We start from the raw sequence: 17,052 nt of genomic DNA, 5'->3' as shown, positions 1-17,052 counted from the left end.
GACCTCATCATGATGACAATCCATTTCCTTCCCCAATCATGGGAGAGGGGAGAATTGGGCCAATGACAAGTAGAGAGGGGCAGGCTTAGCTAGGCCCAGGCACACACCCATTAACACATAAAAAGAGACTGCTGGGACAGGTAGAGGGATTCAATTCCATTTGCTGCGGAGCATGCTGACCGACGACTTCACATCCAGAGATCCAGACTTCAAATCCATCAATCTCCAGAACCTGTAGCAGAAATTAACTCCAGAATTTGTAGCAGAGAGGCCTGAATCCACCAGCTGAATCCTCTTCAGCAGGCCTCAAAACCAACCAAACTATTCAACAGCCGGGCGAGCTGTTTGAATTTTTGCAAAGAATTTTTGCAAGAACCTGTAGCAGTATCCAGAAAGCAGTGCTGTATCCGGAACCCGAGAGAACCACACACCAGAAAGTTGTGAGCAGATCCGGTGCTTGACAGACCCAGAGAGCGGAGCTGACCCAGATAGCCGGGACTTCAGAACCACCTGCCGGAAGTCCCGTCCAACCTGACCAGACCGTGACGAGGCCTATTTCAAATTGATATTGTGAGTACCTAGCAGAACTGTGCAGAACCAATCAATTAGTTAAAATAATCTAATCCAAACTATTTTAACCTAAGTAGAACAGCCTCCTAGAAATCGTGTCATCTGTCATTTTTAAAGCTGCACAACTGTCACCTGTCAATTCTGCAGCTTCAAGCTGTCACCTGTCATTTTGAGTTTTACTTTAAATCCGAAAATCTACCTTTATTAAATCGTCCGTATCTCTGGAACCGTTTAGGCTAGGAACGTGGTTTAACTTTCATTTTAAAGCTGTGATTCTAGGCTTTCCGACGAACCTAGAACCGACTTCCTTATACTTTTGTCGCAATCACGATTTACGCACTGGCGAAATTTACCGCGATTTGTGATTTTGGCTCAATTTCTCCACTTGTCAAAATAGCAGCTCCATTCTTTCTATTGTTAAAATCCGTTTGCAACTTGGTAATAACTCATAGAGAATTGCTAAAGTGAGCCTGAACTAATACCAACACGCATCTCCCACTCACCCTGAATCTCTAGAGGGAATTAAAACCAGTTGGCACATTTTCCCATCCATTGCCATCACATTTAAAAAGCATTTTGGGCCTGTGTTTCAAACTCCTACCTGTTTCCTCTAAGCTTGCTGGGGGAGGAACTGAATTTCGTATTGTATTTGATTGCATTCTTGAAGACTGTGCTCTCCTTCCATTTCTTACATTGCATAGGAGGGGGGTGAATTGCCGGAGAAAAAGTGATTATCTTATCTTTTGCTAAAATCATATCAAGTATTTCTGTACTGCATTTTATTCCTCATTGCTTTTCCCTTGAAACCATAAAAGTATTTTTGCTACTTTATCCATCCTATACTAACTCCTAATTGATTGTGAAGAAGTGTGCTAGTGCCAGATTACCCATTGTTGATCAACTTCATATGTCTAAGTGTACTATCAGATATTAATTCATTATAAAGTGTGATATATATATATATATTGTTACATTTTCAAATAAACCTTTTAATTTGCAAAATAAACCTACTTCTTGGCTCAGTGGGGTCAGGGGGATTCTAAGAGGGGGTGTTATACAAGGGTTGTCATCCAGAGTACTGAACTGGATATAAAAATACATCAATAAGGGTTTTCCTCAGCATCCCAGACTAGGCATTGACTTAGCTGTAGTGTTGATTGAATATCGCTTACAAAAGTGGGGGCTCGTCCGGCATATTCTGGGTTAGATTTACCACTTGTGCAGATTAATACAGTGTGCCAACTGACCAGATACACATATCCGGTTAGATCACCACACTGTTTTACACTGTGAAAGCATCCCTCAAAGGAACGCTCTAAGGAAACGGTCTGTTTTGCAAAATAAAATACAAACTTCTGTAAATCAGGAAGGAACTCAAATTCCAGAATGACGACCTTGGTAGACATGAAAATAGCCAGAGAGCACTTCTTACATAAGTTATTTGTGAGAAGTGAGTGGACTCATCAGGACCAAACGGTCTGGTTGCAGGCAATCGCGCAACAGGTCACTGAAACAGGGTCAGATATGGAGTGATCAGGGTCCATTACATGTGGCCCTGAGTGAATTATATATGGCTTCTAAGGCCAAAGATGAACACAATAAGATTGCCAGGATAGCGGCATATTTGTATCTATATATGGGAGCCATGCAGGACAAATGTGCTGAAGGCCAAGATCTGGCAAATAGGCAACAGATGGCGTTAGAAAAGGCCCAATCTGACCTGGTCTCTTCTGAGCAGAGGCTGCAGAGGAGCCATGAGTCAGAAAATGATAGTAGGCAGTATATCATTAAAATAAAAGAGGACATGGATATACTGCAACAGGAAAAGACAGACCAGGATACCAGAATTCTGGCTTTGCAGAAGGAGCACCAAGACAGTTTGGACTCCTTACTGCAGAGCCAGAAAAAGCTGGAGTAACAGATCAATTTCAACAGGGCATGCACAGAGCAGGTAGCCACCCTGCAAATCCAACTAGACAGAGAGAAAGAGGAAAGCAATAAATTGATTTTTAAAGACCTGGATACCCAGGCAGAGGTTGATGAAGAATGCCAGAAAGCTGGTGCCTTTCAAAGGCAGAGGGACGACCTGGCTCTTGGTCAGGAAAGGGATACCTTAGGCCAGGAAGTCTGCCATTTAAAAAGAAAAATTGAAGAAAATCACTTGGCCCTCCAGGGGCTGGGTGACCTCCAAAAAGAGCATCAGGGCTTGCTAGATCACACCAGGAGGGTGGAGGAGTCTCTGGCAAGAAAGGAGCAGGCCAGTAGGGATGGGACTGAGGAGGTAACCCTCCTGTAGCAGAGACTGGCCCAGTACTCCAGGACCAATCAGGAGGCACAGAGAGAGAATGACACTCTCTGCCAGCACAATGATAGGCTCCAGCAACAGGTAGCGATGCAGGAGAGACTGATAGAGTCTAGTAAGACCTTAACTGAGGAACTGAAAGCGCAGGCTCTTGCTTTGCAACATGAAGCAGGGGCGGATAGAGATGAGGTTCGCTGGGAAAGAGAAACTCCTGAGCATAACCTCAGGAGCCCTAGTACCAGAGGCCTTCATCTCTCCCAGTCCCTGGACTCTGCCACCCCCATGTCCCCTCGCGCACATGAGCCCAGGGCCACGGGGATGGCAGATTACTATCCAGCTAGAAGTATGGGGCTCATAGGCCAGTACCTCCCAGGAATGGATGGGCAGGCATCCGGGTATGGGCACTCAAGCACAGTGCAATTTAGTGGGGAACCCCAGGAGAGTAGGCCCACTAAGGGCATCCTGAAAACCTCTGCCCAGTTAGGTCAGTGGGGGGGATGCCCAGCAAATCCTGGTAGCAAGGAGGGATCTGAAGACTCCTCTGAGCGTCACAGGACACAGGAGACCAGGTCCCCACATTCTGCCAGCCATTCCCAGGCCCGCAGAATCGGGGAAAACCTGGAAGATCAGACGGGCACCTCTGGGAGCAGCGCTTCTGAGTCGGAGGATGAATGGACCAGGGTTACCCGAACCAGAAAGGCCAATAAGGCAAAAATGGCCTTGCTTAAGGACCCATTGAAACAAATAAAGGCAATAAGGAGTGTCATCATGCCTTATCATAAGAACGCCAAGTATTCTGTTTGGGAACACTTGGAGCTCTATGAGCAAATGATGGAGACTTTCCATTTGAAGGACAGCAGTAGCTGCATCCAGTATGTAAAGTGGACCTTCTCACCAGAATACTTTAGTTTCTTTGCGGGGCTGGAGGATCAAAACCATACAAGGTGGTCCACATACAGGGCGGCCATCTTGAAACATTTTTCTGTGCACAGAAATCCTCAAGAGGCTTGCCAGGCAGCCTACAATTTGCAATGTGGGGAGGATCAGGCCCCACAAGAGTTTGTGCAAGAATTAAAGCGTGCTTTTGCGCAGACCACCAGAAGGGTGCGCACGGATAGCAGAGAATTTATCAATACGTTTTTCCATGCCTTACCCAAATACATAATGACCCAGCTGGTGAGAGATTTTCATGAGAAAAGATCTTTAGACTGGGTCATTGAACAGGCTACCCGGATCTATGAGGTGCAGAAGCCCATCGAAAATAAAAATAACGCGCTGAAAAAACCCAAAACCAACAGCACCCCTGCTGCTGCCAAGGTGGCAGAGGTAAAGGTTGCCCCCGTTTTAGATTTGGAGATGGGGGGGCCTAAAAACCTGCCTGCACCAAATAATTCACAGCCCAGAAGGCCCTCGGGCCAGTCACAGACAGGGAGTCGAGGAGGTAGTCCCACAAATGGGGTGCCCCGCTCCCCTGACTATGTAAGTCCCCGCTACAAGGGAAACCGACCAATCCTGGGTTATGTGTGGACTCCTCCAGCGCAAGGGGGGGGATCCAGCCAAGCACCTGACCCAGGGAACTTCCCTCCTAACTTCCCCCAGGAGGGCAGAAATTCACCAAATCCTGGGCAGAACTTTTTCCCCAGGTATCCACCCAATTTCCAGCCCCAAAATCATCCATCCTTCTTTCCCCAATTCCCTGAGCCCAGACAACCTAATCCGGGAGAGGGGAGGCCAAGGGTGGAGGGGTACCAAAATCTTCCCAACCAGGGGTACTACCAGAGAAGGGATAGCTACCCTTCCCGGGATCAGCCCAGGGGAGAAAATAGAGCCCCGTATCAGCCTGAGCGGGTTTCACAACTTGAGCGCCAGGTCCAAAATATGGCATGGGATCTGGGTCACATACTGAGGGCTCAACAGAACCCTCAGATGAGCATGCCACTGCAGAATGCCCCAAACTCTGGACCTGGTGCTCCAGAACAATGACGGGGGCAGCACCCCGATAACCCACCGGTTCCCAGGGAGGAGGCACAAGGGGAAGGGGGGTGTAAAGCCTTGGAGGAAGCTTCCTTCCCAACTTGTAAACAGCCCCTGGAAAACCAGGAACCGGAAACAAAATCTCCTGCCCCTGAAAGCCTGCCTCCCAAGAAGCAGAGGGGGGGGGTAGGAGAAACAAAGGACCCAAACAGACCCACTTTGTGGGGGAGGTACAGGTCTTCCAATTTGAGGGAGAGGGATCCTCAGAAGATCCTGGGAAAAGGATCTTCTCCTTCAGAGATGGGGGAACTCCTCCCAAGGAAAAATGGGCCCCAAGGGATTCCAATCCAGACTGGGGAGATGTGGAGACTGAGCTACCGCCGCCCATCATCTCATCCCAGAACCGACAATACCAAAATCCCATGGGTCAAACCCATCCTGATGACTGCCTCCAAAAAAGGGGGGGCGGCCCAGAACCCGAAACCATTTCCAGTTGCCAACTTTTTCTTTCAGATTCCCCAGGCTCTCCACAGAATTCTGCCCAAATCTCTTCGCTAGCAATGTCCAAAACCAGAAAGTTAGCCCACCAGTTGTCCAAAAATGTGCATTATCTGTGCCCCTTTGAGGAGAAGGAGGGAAGATATTATGCCCCGGTACAAGTACTGGGGCAGGGTACAATTTCGGCACTGGTGGACACTGGATCCCAAGCTACCCTTCTGTCCAAAAGGGCCTTTGAGGAACTAAATGCAGGAAGGGGGGAGAATTACCGTATTCCTCTCACCTCTCTTCCTGGACAATTGCAGAACTTTGACGGGAAGAACATTCCTGTCGAGGGGACTACAGATTTGGACATCAAAATTGGGCGACACAAGGTGAAACACCCGGTCATAGTAGTGACTCCAGAGGGCACCCCTTGTTTACTAGGGAATGACCTCCTGAGAAGGTTGTCACCCCTAATAGATTGCGTAAACAAGGTCCTCTGGACCCAGACTAGCCGACCAATAAAATTAAAACAGAGTGTCAACCATGTTAGTTTAAATGGCACCTACCACATGGTTGAACAAATATCTGACCAAGTAGAATTTCACTTCCAGAACAACCAAATTCCAGACGTGACAGTAATAGCAGTAGGACAACAGACTGGTGATGGGGGGTCCTCTCTATTTCTGAAAATCAACCTTCCTTCCAGTTTAAGGTGGTATTCCACACTGGAAGGAAACACCCTGAAATTCTTTACTAATCCACAATCAGAAACTCCCACTCCCATAGTCCAGAAAGATGTGAAATCAGCTCAGAGCCTGGCTGATATTCAGCAAATTGGAGAGCAGTTGTTCATCCCTGTTCAGTTAAATGATGGGAAGGACTCTGTTCTCGCTCGAGCGTGTGTGAACAATGGTAAGAGCTTCATCAGCGAAGCCATGTTCCGTCAACTCCCAAAATATCCAGCCATTCCCACATTCAAACTGCTAGACAAATGGGAAATGGACCTGGAAGCACCTAATTCCAAACATCTCCTGCCAAGCAGGTGTATGCTCAAAATCTCCATTGGCAACAAGAGCATAGTCCATAATTGTTGGGTCGTGCGAGATGTCACTGCCGCCTTTTACTTAGGCAGTGACATTCTCAATCACTTTGCCATTAGTTTGGACCTAATAAACTTCAAGGCTTGGTCCCGATTAGCGGATAATCCCATGGGCTTTGATGATCCAGAAAAAGCATTTAGGTCAGCTCAATTGCTACCTTATGCAGTTGAAATTCGGATTAAAGAGGAAGTCACCATCCCAGAAAGGACCCGACAATTCTCCCTGGAAGTGAAAGTTAAAAGAGGACAAAAATTGAAAAACCCTGATGCTTATATTCATCTAAATGCTCCTCTCCAACAGCAAGGGTTAGGGGTAAACCCAACACCATTAGTCAACATAGAACATGACACCATTCCAATAGAGGTGGATAACAGCGACTTACAGAGTATTACTCTAGCCGCAGGCACCATCATTGGAATGGCAGTTGATGACCGACATTTCTCCATTGATTTAGGAAATTAACTGTTAGGACTGATCCCCAAGGACTGTTTTGACAGTGACAGTGAGGACAATACAACACCAGACAGGATCTTCACCCGGCATGGGGGGAAAGTTCCTGGTGTACACTTCTTGCCCTTATGGTAAGGAAGATGTGACTTGTGACTTCAGAGGGGATGAGGTGATTTTCCAGGTCCATGAGGGCTGCCTTGCCCACCTGAAGCCTCCGGTCCAAATCAGCACTCTGACCAGGGACTTCTCCACCCAGCTGGAGGAGGCCGCTGAGATAGCCAAACCAGAAGTCTTTCCAGGCTTCAGGCAGATGGTGGAAGAGAGAGTCAACCTAGCTGATGCCTGTGTGACTCTGGAACAGAAGCAAAAGTTGAAACAAGTTTTCTTGGATTTCCAAGATCTCTTTGCGGTAGACTCATATGACTGTGGTCGGACCGACATCCACACCACAACAATTCCCACGGACCCTGGAATGACTCCAGTGTTTGTGAAGCAATATCGTTTGCCTCTCGCATCCATGGAGTCCCTTACTGAAATAATTAAGAACCTTGAGTCCCGGGGAATAATCCGTCCAGTACACAGCACCTTCAATAATCCGGTGCTGGGAATATTGAAGCCAAACGGCCAGTGGAGACTCTGCGCCGACCTTAGGGAGCTCAACAAACGGGTCCATACTTCCGATGGCCTCTTCCCTACATTGACCAAGGGCTGGCCCAGATCCACGGGTCACAAGTATTCACTGCAATAGACCTGACCAATGGATACTGGACCATGCCTGTCAGTAGGGAGGACCAATACAAACTGGCTTTTACCTTTGGGGGCCAGCAGTACACATGGACCCGGACTCCCTTCGGATACCCCAACTCCGGCAATGAATTCAACATGTTCTTACATAAGGCCATGCCCGACATGGGTGCGAGGGGTAACCTGGCTTATGTAGATGATGTCCTCATCAAAAGTTCATCTGTGGAGGAACACATAGCGGAGATCCGTTATGTTCTGACGCAGTTGAGGGCCGCCGGAGCAAAACTTTCCTTTCAGAAAGCACAGTGGTGTAGAACCCATGTTAATTTCTTGGGGCATGAGATTACTCCTCGGGGTCTCTGTCCCCAGGAGAAGAAAGTGGAAGCACTCCAGAAACTGAAGGATCCCACAACTCTGCGGGAACTAAGGAGCCTCCTTGGACTGACTAATTACAGCAGAAAGTTCATTGAGGGCTACGCATAGATCACCAGACCCCTGATTCATCTCTTGAAGGGGGGGGTCAAGTGGGAATGGGGTCCAGAACAATCCGAGGCAGTAAGACAACTCAAAAGAAGCCTCTCACAAGCGCCTTGCATAGCTTACCCTGTCAGAAACAAGCAGTTCTTCCTGGAGACAGGGTTCTCTAATACGTGCTTGACAGCAGTATTATACCAAAAGCATGACAAGGTCAATAAAGTAATCTCCTATGCGAGCAAAACGTTATCCTCTGTGGAGGAAAAATTCAACGATTGTGAGAAGGCACTCCTGGCAACGGTGTGGGCATTGAAGAATTACCGCCCGTTTATCCAGGGGGAACACATCATAGTGGAGACTCCACACCAGCCTCTGCAATATCTCCAAAGTGACAGAATCCGGGCCGAAAATGTAAGTAATTCCCGAATAACTTCCTGGATTCTGTCGATGCAAGGCTTTCCTGTAGAGGTCAGATATGGCCAAAACAAGAAGAGTCCCCTCGCGCAAGGTCTGGCTGACATGCATGATTCTGCCAGAGAAAACTGTCTCGAGGACGAAAGTCTAAATATCAAGCACAACATGGAGGCATACCTCAATTCCCCACACAAAGTCTTTGAAGAAGACAAGTGTGAGGGAATGCCCACTGTCTATGTGGATGGATGCTCTTACCATGTTGACAACGGCGGGGAGAAAGAACTGGTGGCCGGCGTAGGGAATGCATGGGTGAAGGAGTTTCCAGAACCCTCCACTGGATACAAAATTGGTCCCCGAAGTAGTCAGGTGGCAGAATTGATGGCTGTGCATCAGGCCATCCTCACTGCTGTCCAACATCAACTCCACAAACTGGTCATAATCACAGATTCGGATTATGTACGGAACGGGTTCGTGGAGCACCTGGTTAACTGGAAAACCAGAGGCATGTTATGTGCTAATAACAAACCCCTGAAACATGGGAAGCTAATCCAAAATATTGATGATCTGGTCACATCGAATGGGATGACCATCTACTGGAAAAAGATCAAGGGTCATTCCAAAGTAGAGGGACCAGACAAAACTGGAAATGACTTAGCTGATCAGCTGGCCAAAACCGGGGCCATCCAAGGGGATCTAATAGAAATAGAGTCCCTGTTGGGGGAAATCCAGGTCACTGCCATCACTAGGTCCCAGACCAATGCTCACAATGATCTTTCAACTGCACAATGGAGTAAGGAGTCCCCTGATGCTGATTTGATTACAGCTCAGAAGGGGGATCCAATAATTGGTAAGTTTTACCAACACATTGAGGACCCTGAGAACTTTCCCCTGACGGATACCGATTACATTGGGAAGGAGGACCTTAGAGTGTTGATGAAATGTCCAAGGATGTTCCGAATCCAAGACGGTTTGTTGGTAAGGAAATCCCAAGCTGGCCATGATCAGTGGGTGGTCCCTACCTCATTCCGAAGCCTGATGTTAAGTCACGCCCATGATGCGGCCACCCTCGGTCATAGGGGGTTTCACACAACACTGGAAATCTTAAGAGAGGTTGCATACTGGCCACACATGGGGCAGGACCTCGACCAATACTTGAAGGGGTGTCTTGTGTGTGCACAATTTCAGCCATCATCCCTCACACACTGTGCGCCTCTCCAAAAGAGGGGGATGACACTGCCATGGTCAGATTTGCAAATCGACTTTGTAGGCCCTGTAATCCGCTCGTCTAGAGGAAACAAGTACATGTTGACCATTACATGCTTGTTTACCAAGTGGGTGGAATGTCTCCCAGCCCCAAACTGCAAGGCAGAAACAGCAGCTGCCCTGATGATTAACCATATCTTTTCCCGTTTTGGTCTACCTCAAAGGATTGAGTCAGACAGGGGTAGCCACTTCACCAGTGAAGTAATGACAAAGATGTGGGAGATACTGGGGGTCAAAAGGAAGTTACATATTGCTTACAGGCCAGCTTCTTCTGGAGCAGTGGAGAGATACAACCGAACCACTGTGAGCATATTAAAAAAGTTTGTGGCAGATTCTGGGCCAAGTTGGGATATTCGACTACCTCTGGTCCTAATGGCCATCAGATCTACCCCTTCATCTGCAACCAAAATGTCACCATTTGAGTTGATGACGGGGAGCAAGATGGTGCTTCCCCAGCATTTGCTTTACAGGACCCGAGAGCAGACACTGATAAATGCCTCCACAACTCATGAGTATGTGGAGAATCTAAGGAAACACCTTCAACATGCTTTTGCCTATGCTCAGCGGAATCTAGAAAGATCAGCCGACAGCATGAAGACCCACTATGATTTCAAAACTACCCGAAAGGAATATAAGGTGGGTGATCAGGTCTATCTATACAATTTCCAAAGGAACCAGGCCAAACAGCGAAAATTCTTGCCTACATGGAAGGGACCATTTGAAATTATAGACACAATCTCCCCTGTGGCCTACAAGATCCGCATCCCCAAAGGCGGTTTGGCAGAGGGCGAAGACAAGTGGGTCCATATAAATCAGCTAAAGTGTTGCCATCCCAGACACACTCTGCAACAACTGGAGGAGTCCTCTGCAATACCAGAGGGGACCGCTCCAGAGTAATTCAATTCCAACCCTAAAATATCCCACATATAGTCTCTAAAATATTATGATTTGGAAAAAAAATGTCTTATAATTGTATCTTGTTTTGGTTAAAATAAGAACGCAAATGTTTTGACTATAAAATGTATATGCCACCCCACCATATCAATGGTGGGATGAAATGTCTAGGAATGTGTATTGCCGCTTTGCTTTTTCATCCTAGGAGAGATGAAACCATGGAGACTGACCAAGGAGGACGACCGGGGACCGGGAGCAGAGACCCGAGGGGCCCGGGGTACCGCCCAATCCTCCCATCAGGACCAGCAAGGAGAACTGATTGATCGACTGGAGGGAGGAAAAGATGCTGAACTGTGCCATCTATGGAATTGGAAGAAGAGGAGGCGAACATCCCAGATCTTGCGAGTTCCATCAGTGAAAGGACAGAATGGCCATCGCAAGAGGGGGGGCTTGTGGGATGTTTTTACCCATGCATCCAAGCCCTACCATAAAACTGTGCAGTACTGGCATGGAAAACATCATGATGGCCAGAACTCCCCAGAGAGTGCACAGGGAAAACATGAAGAATAGGCTGCCACCCATTTTTGCCTATGTTGTGAGCACAGGAGGGCACTGCCTAAAACCACCATTGGGCTACACACACAGTAGCCTGAAACCATTGGTAATGGCAATGCTGATTGCCAAAAAGCAACTCAGAACTGTGGGGAATTCATTTTCTTAATCCCAAAAATGGTTGCAATACCGGTACTCACCACTATCAGAAAGCAGGCGTTTTAAAACCACCAGACTTTTGTGTAAAACTGAACAAATTAAACAAAACCAGGCCAAGGAAAGACTTGCTAAGAGGTGGATACAATGTAAAACTGTATTCTGAAATGACTTGAAGGAAGTAATTATTTAATGTATATGTAAAAATTGTAAGTTTGATTCAAACTGGGAACTAAGGTGACATTTAGCTGAATTCTGCCTGACAACTACCCACGACAGGAGAAACCTGCTCAGCCACTCTTCCCAGGCCTAGCTGCATCGTGCTTCCCCACCAAAAGGAGTTGACACCTCTCTGATTAGATTAGGGGTGGAGCACCTGGGAACTGGAAGGGACAGAACAATGCAACTTCCTTGACTCAGGCAAATGTTATATTGGGGGCGTCATAAAGTGGCTTCCTCTTGGGGGAAACTGGGAGGGGCAGTGCCTCTGCCAGCCAGCTGAGCTTGGGGGAAGTGGATAAACCAGTTATTCCACCATGTGATGTGGGAAGCCGAACCCCTTTTTGACCAGAGCATAATTTTAAAAAGATAGATAACGCATAGTGCAGACTGGTCAAAATTATATAGTTAATATCATTGTTCTTGTGATTTTTCTGTGCACGTTTTAAGAGGCGTTAGGACCCTGTGGTGTATTCTGGGGGGTTGCTAGCGGAAAATAGGGTCTCACTCCAAATGTATGCATGTTAAAAATCTGACACTTTATCATCTGTAACCCATATCCCTGGTGCACATTTGTGTAAAATCTGGAAAGGTTTAGAGGTCGTTATCTGGATGAAAAGGGGAGAATTCTGTCATCAGTGGACACGACATTGTACAAAGACAGGGATCGGATGGTTTGGTGCTACAGAAAATATTTTAACTGGACCTATAATATAAGAAAAATGGTACATAGATAAATATGTATTTGGGTCAGAAATAGATTTGTGTGCAAATTGACCAGGGGAGGATCCTCTGACCCATAAACAGACCTCATCATGATGACAATCCATTTCCTTCCCCAATCATGGGAGAGGGGAGAATTGGGCCAATGACAAGTAGAGAGGGGCAGGCTTAGCTAGGCCCAGGCACACACCCATTAACACATAAAAAGAGACTGCTGGGACAGGTAGAGGGATTCAATTCCATTTGCTGCGGAGCAGGCTGACCGACGACTTCACATCCAGAGATCCAGACTTCAAATCCATCAATCTCCAGAACCTGTAGCAGAAATTAACTCCAGAATTTGTAGCAGAGAGGCCTGAATCCACCAGCTGAATCCTCTTCAGCAGGCCTCAAAACCAACCAAACTATTCAACAGCCGGGCGAGCTGTTTGAATTTTTGCAAAGAATTTTTGCAAGAACCTGTAGCAGTATCCAGAAAGCAGTGCTGTATTCGGAACCCGAGAGAACCACAAACCAGAAAGTTGTGAGCAGATCCGGTGCTTGACAGACCCAGAGAGCAGAGCTGACCCAGATAGCCGGGACTTCAGAACCACCCGCCGGAAGTCCCGTCCAACCTGACCAGACTGTGACGAGGCCTATTTCAAATTGATATTGTGAGTACCTAGCAGAACTGTGCAGAACCAATCTCTTAGTTAAAATAATCTAATCCAAACTATTTTAACCTAAGTAGAACAGCCTCCTAGAAATCGTGTCATCTGTCATTTTTTAAAGCTGCACAACCGTCACCTGTCAATTCTGCAGCTGCAAGCTGTCACCTGTCATTTTGAGCTTTACTTTAAATCCGAAAATCTACCTTTATTAAATCGTCCGTATCTCTGGAACCGTTTAGGCTAGGAACGTGGTTTAACTTTCATTTTAAAGCTGTGATTCTAGGCTTTCCAACAAACCTAGAACCGACTTCCTTATACTTTTTCCGCAATCACGATTTACGCACTGGCGAAATTTACCGCGATTTGTGATTTTGGCTCAATTTCTCCACTTGTCAAAATAGCAGCTCCATTCTTTCTATTGTTAAAATCCGTTTGCAACTTGGTAATAACTCATAGAGAATTGCTAAAGTGAGCCTGAACTAATACCAACACGCATCTCCCACTCACCCTGAATCTCTAGAGGGAATTAAAACCAGTTGGCACATTTTCCCACCATTGCCATCACATTTAAAAAGCATTTTGGGCCTGTGTTTCAAACTCCTACCTGTTTCCTCTAAGCTTGCTGGGGGGGAACTGAATTTCGTATTGTATTTGATTGCATTCTTGAAGACTGTGTGCTCTCCTTCCATTTCTTACATTGCATAGGAGGGGGGTGAATTGCCGGAGAAAAAGTGATTATCTTATCTTTTGCTAAAATCATATCAAGTATTTCTGTACTGCATTTTATTCCTCATTGCTTTTCCCTTGAAACCATAAAAGTATTTTTGCTACTTTATCCATCCTATACTAACTCCTAATTGATTGTGAAGAAGTGTGCTAGTGCCAGATTACCCATTGTTGATCAACTTCATATGTCTAAGTGTACTATCAGATATTAATTCATTATAAAGTGTGATATATATATATATATTGTTAAATTTTCAAATAAACCTTTTAATTTGCAAAACAAACCTACTTCTTGGCTCAGTGGGGTCAGGGGGATTCTAAGAGGGGGTGTTATACAAGGGTTGTCATCCAGAGTACTGAACTGGATATAAAAATACATCAATAAGGGTTTTCCTCAGCATCCCAGACTAGACATTGACTTAGCTGTAGTGTTGATTGAATATCGCTTACAAAAGTGGGGGCTCGTCCGGCATATTCTGGGTTAGATTTACCACTTGTGCAGATTAATACAGTGTGCCAACTGACCAGATACACATATCCGGTTAGATCACCACACTGTTTTACACTGTGAAAGCATCCCTCAAAGGAACGCTCTAAGGAAACGGTCTGTTTTGCAAAATAAAATACAAACTTCTGTAAATCAGGAAGGAACTCAAATTCCAGAATGACGACCTTGGTAGATATGAAAATAGCCAGAGAGCACTTCTTACATAAGTTATTTGTGAGAAGTGAGTGGACTCATCAGGACCAAACGGTCTGGTTGCAGGCAATCGCGCAACAGGTCACTGAAACAGGGTCAGATATGGAGTGATCAGGGTCCATTACATGTGGCCCTGAGTGAATTATATATGGCTTCTAAGGCCAAAGATGAACACAATAAGATTGCCAGGATAGCAGCATATTTGTATCTATATATGGGAGCCATGCAGGACAAATGTGCTGAAGGCCAAGATCTGGCAAATAGGCAACAGATGGCGTTAGAAAAGGCCCAATCTGACCTGGTCTCTTCTGAGCAGAGGCTGCAGAGGAGCCATGAGTCAGAAAATGATAGTAGGCAGTATATCATTAAAATAAAAGAGGACATGGATATACTGCAACAGGAAAAGACAGACCAGGATACCAGAATTCTGGCTTTGCAGAAGGAGCACCAAGACAGTTTGGACTCCTTACTGCAGAGCCAGAAAAAGCTGGAGTAACAGATCAATTTCAACAGGGCATGCACAGAGCAGGTAGCCACCCTGCAAATCCAACTAGACAGAGAGAAAGAGGAAAGCAATAAATTGATTTTTAAAGACCTGGATACCCAGGCAGAGTTTGATGAAGAACGCCAGAAAGTTGGTGCCTTTCAAAGGCAAAGGGACGACCTGGCTCTTGGTCAGGAAAGGGATACCTTAGGCCAGGAAGTCTGCCATTTAAAAAGAAAAATTGAAGAAAATCACTTGGCCCTCCAGGGGCTGGGTGACCTCCAAAAAGAGCATCAGGGCTTGCTAGATCACACCAGGAGGGTGGAGGAGTCTCTGGCAAGAAAGGAGCAGGCCAGTAGGGATGGGACTTAGGAGGTAACCCTCCTGTAGCAGAGACTGGCCCAGTACTCCAGGACCAATCAGGAGGCACAGAGAGAGAATGACACTCTCTGCCAGCACAATGATAGGCTCCAGCAACAGGTAGCGATGCAGGAGAGACTGATAGAGTCTAGTAAGACCTTAACTGAGGAACTGAAAGCGCAGGCTCTTGCTTTGCAACATGAAGCAGGGGCGGATAGAGATGAGGTTCGCTGGGAAAGAGAAACTCCTGAGCATAACCTCAGGAGCCCTAGTACCAGAGGCCTTCATCTCTCCCAGTCCCTGGACTCTGCCACCCCCATGTCCCCTCGCGCACATGAGCCCAGGGCCACGGGGATGGCAGATTACTATCCAGCTAGAAGTATGGGGCTCATAGGCCAGTACCTCCCAGGAATGGATGGGCAGGCATCCGGGTATGGGCACCCAAGCACAGTGCAATTTAGTGGGGAACCCCAGGAGAGTAGGCCCACTAAGGGCATCCTGAAAACCTCTGCCCAGTTAGGTCAGTGGGGGGGATGCCCAGCAAATCCTGGTAGCAAGGAGGGATCTGAAGACTCCTCTGAGCGTCACAGGACACAGGAGACCAGGTCCCCACATTCTGCCAGCCATTCCCAGGCCCGCAGAATTGGGGAAAACCTGGAAGATCAGACGGGCACCTCTGGGAGCAGCGCTTCTGAGTCGGAGGATGAATGGACCAGGGTTACCCGAACCAAAAAGGCCAATAAGGCAAAAAAGGCCTTGCTTAAGGACCCATTGAAACAAATAAAGGCAATAAGGAGTGTCATCATGCCTTATCATAAGAACGCCAAGTATTCTGTTTGGGAACACTTGGAGCTCTATGAGCAAATGATGGAGACTTTCCATTTGAAGGACAGCAGTAGCTGCATCCAGTATGTAAAGTGGACCTTCTCACCAGAATACTTTAGTTTCTTTGCGGGGCTGGAGGATCAAAACCATACAAGGTGGTCCACATACAGGGCGGCCATCTTGAAACATTTTTCTGTGCACAGAAATCCTCAAGAGGCTTGCAAGGCAGCCTACAATTTGCAATGTGGGGAGGATCAGGCCCCACAAGAGTTTGTGCAAGAATTAAAGCGTGCTTTTGCGCAGACCACCAGAAGGGTGCGCAGGGATAGCAGAGAATTTATCAATATGTTTTTCCATGCCTTACCCAAATACATAATGACCCAGCTGGTGAGAGATTTTCATGAGAAAAGATCTTTAGACTGGGTCATTGAACAGGCTACCCGGATCTATGAGGTGCAGAAGCCCATCGAAAATAAAAATAACGCGCCGAAAAAACCCAAAACCAACAGCACCCCTGCTGCTGCCAAGGTGGCAGAGGTAAAGGTTGCCCCCGTTTTAGATTTGGAGATGGGGGGGCCTAAAAACCTGCCTGCACCAAATAATTCACAGCCCAGAAGGCCCTCGGGCCAGTCACAGACAGGGAGTCGAGGAGGTAGTCCCACAAATGGGGTGCCCCGCTCCCCTGACTATGTAAGTCCCCGCTACAAGGGAAACCGACCAATCCTGGGTTATTTGTGGACTCCTCCAGCCCAAGGGGGGGGATCCAGCCAAGCACCTGACCCAGGGAACTTCCCTCCTAACTTCCCCCAGGAGGGCAGAAATTCACCAAATCCTGGGGAGAACTTTTTCCCCAGGTATCCACCCAATTTCCAGCCCCAAAATCATCCATCCTTCTTTCCCCAATTCCCTGAGCCCAGACAACCTAATCCGGGAGAGGGGAGGCCAAGGGTGGAGGGGTACCAAAATCTTCCCAACCAGGGGTACTACCG

Source organism: Ambystoma mexicanum, chromosome 3q (assembly GCF_040938575.1).
Source record: "Ambystoma mexicanum isolate Mex_15411 chromosome 3q, UKY_AmexF1_1, whole genome shotgun sequence".
In the NCBI taxonomy this organism is placed as follows: Eukaryota; Metazoa; Chordata; class Amphibia; order Caudata; family Ambystomatidae; genus Ambystoma; species Ambystoma mexicanum.
This window is presented reverse-complemented; position numbering follows the sequence as displayed.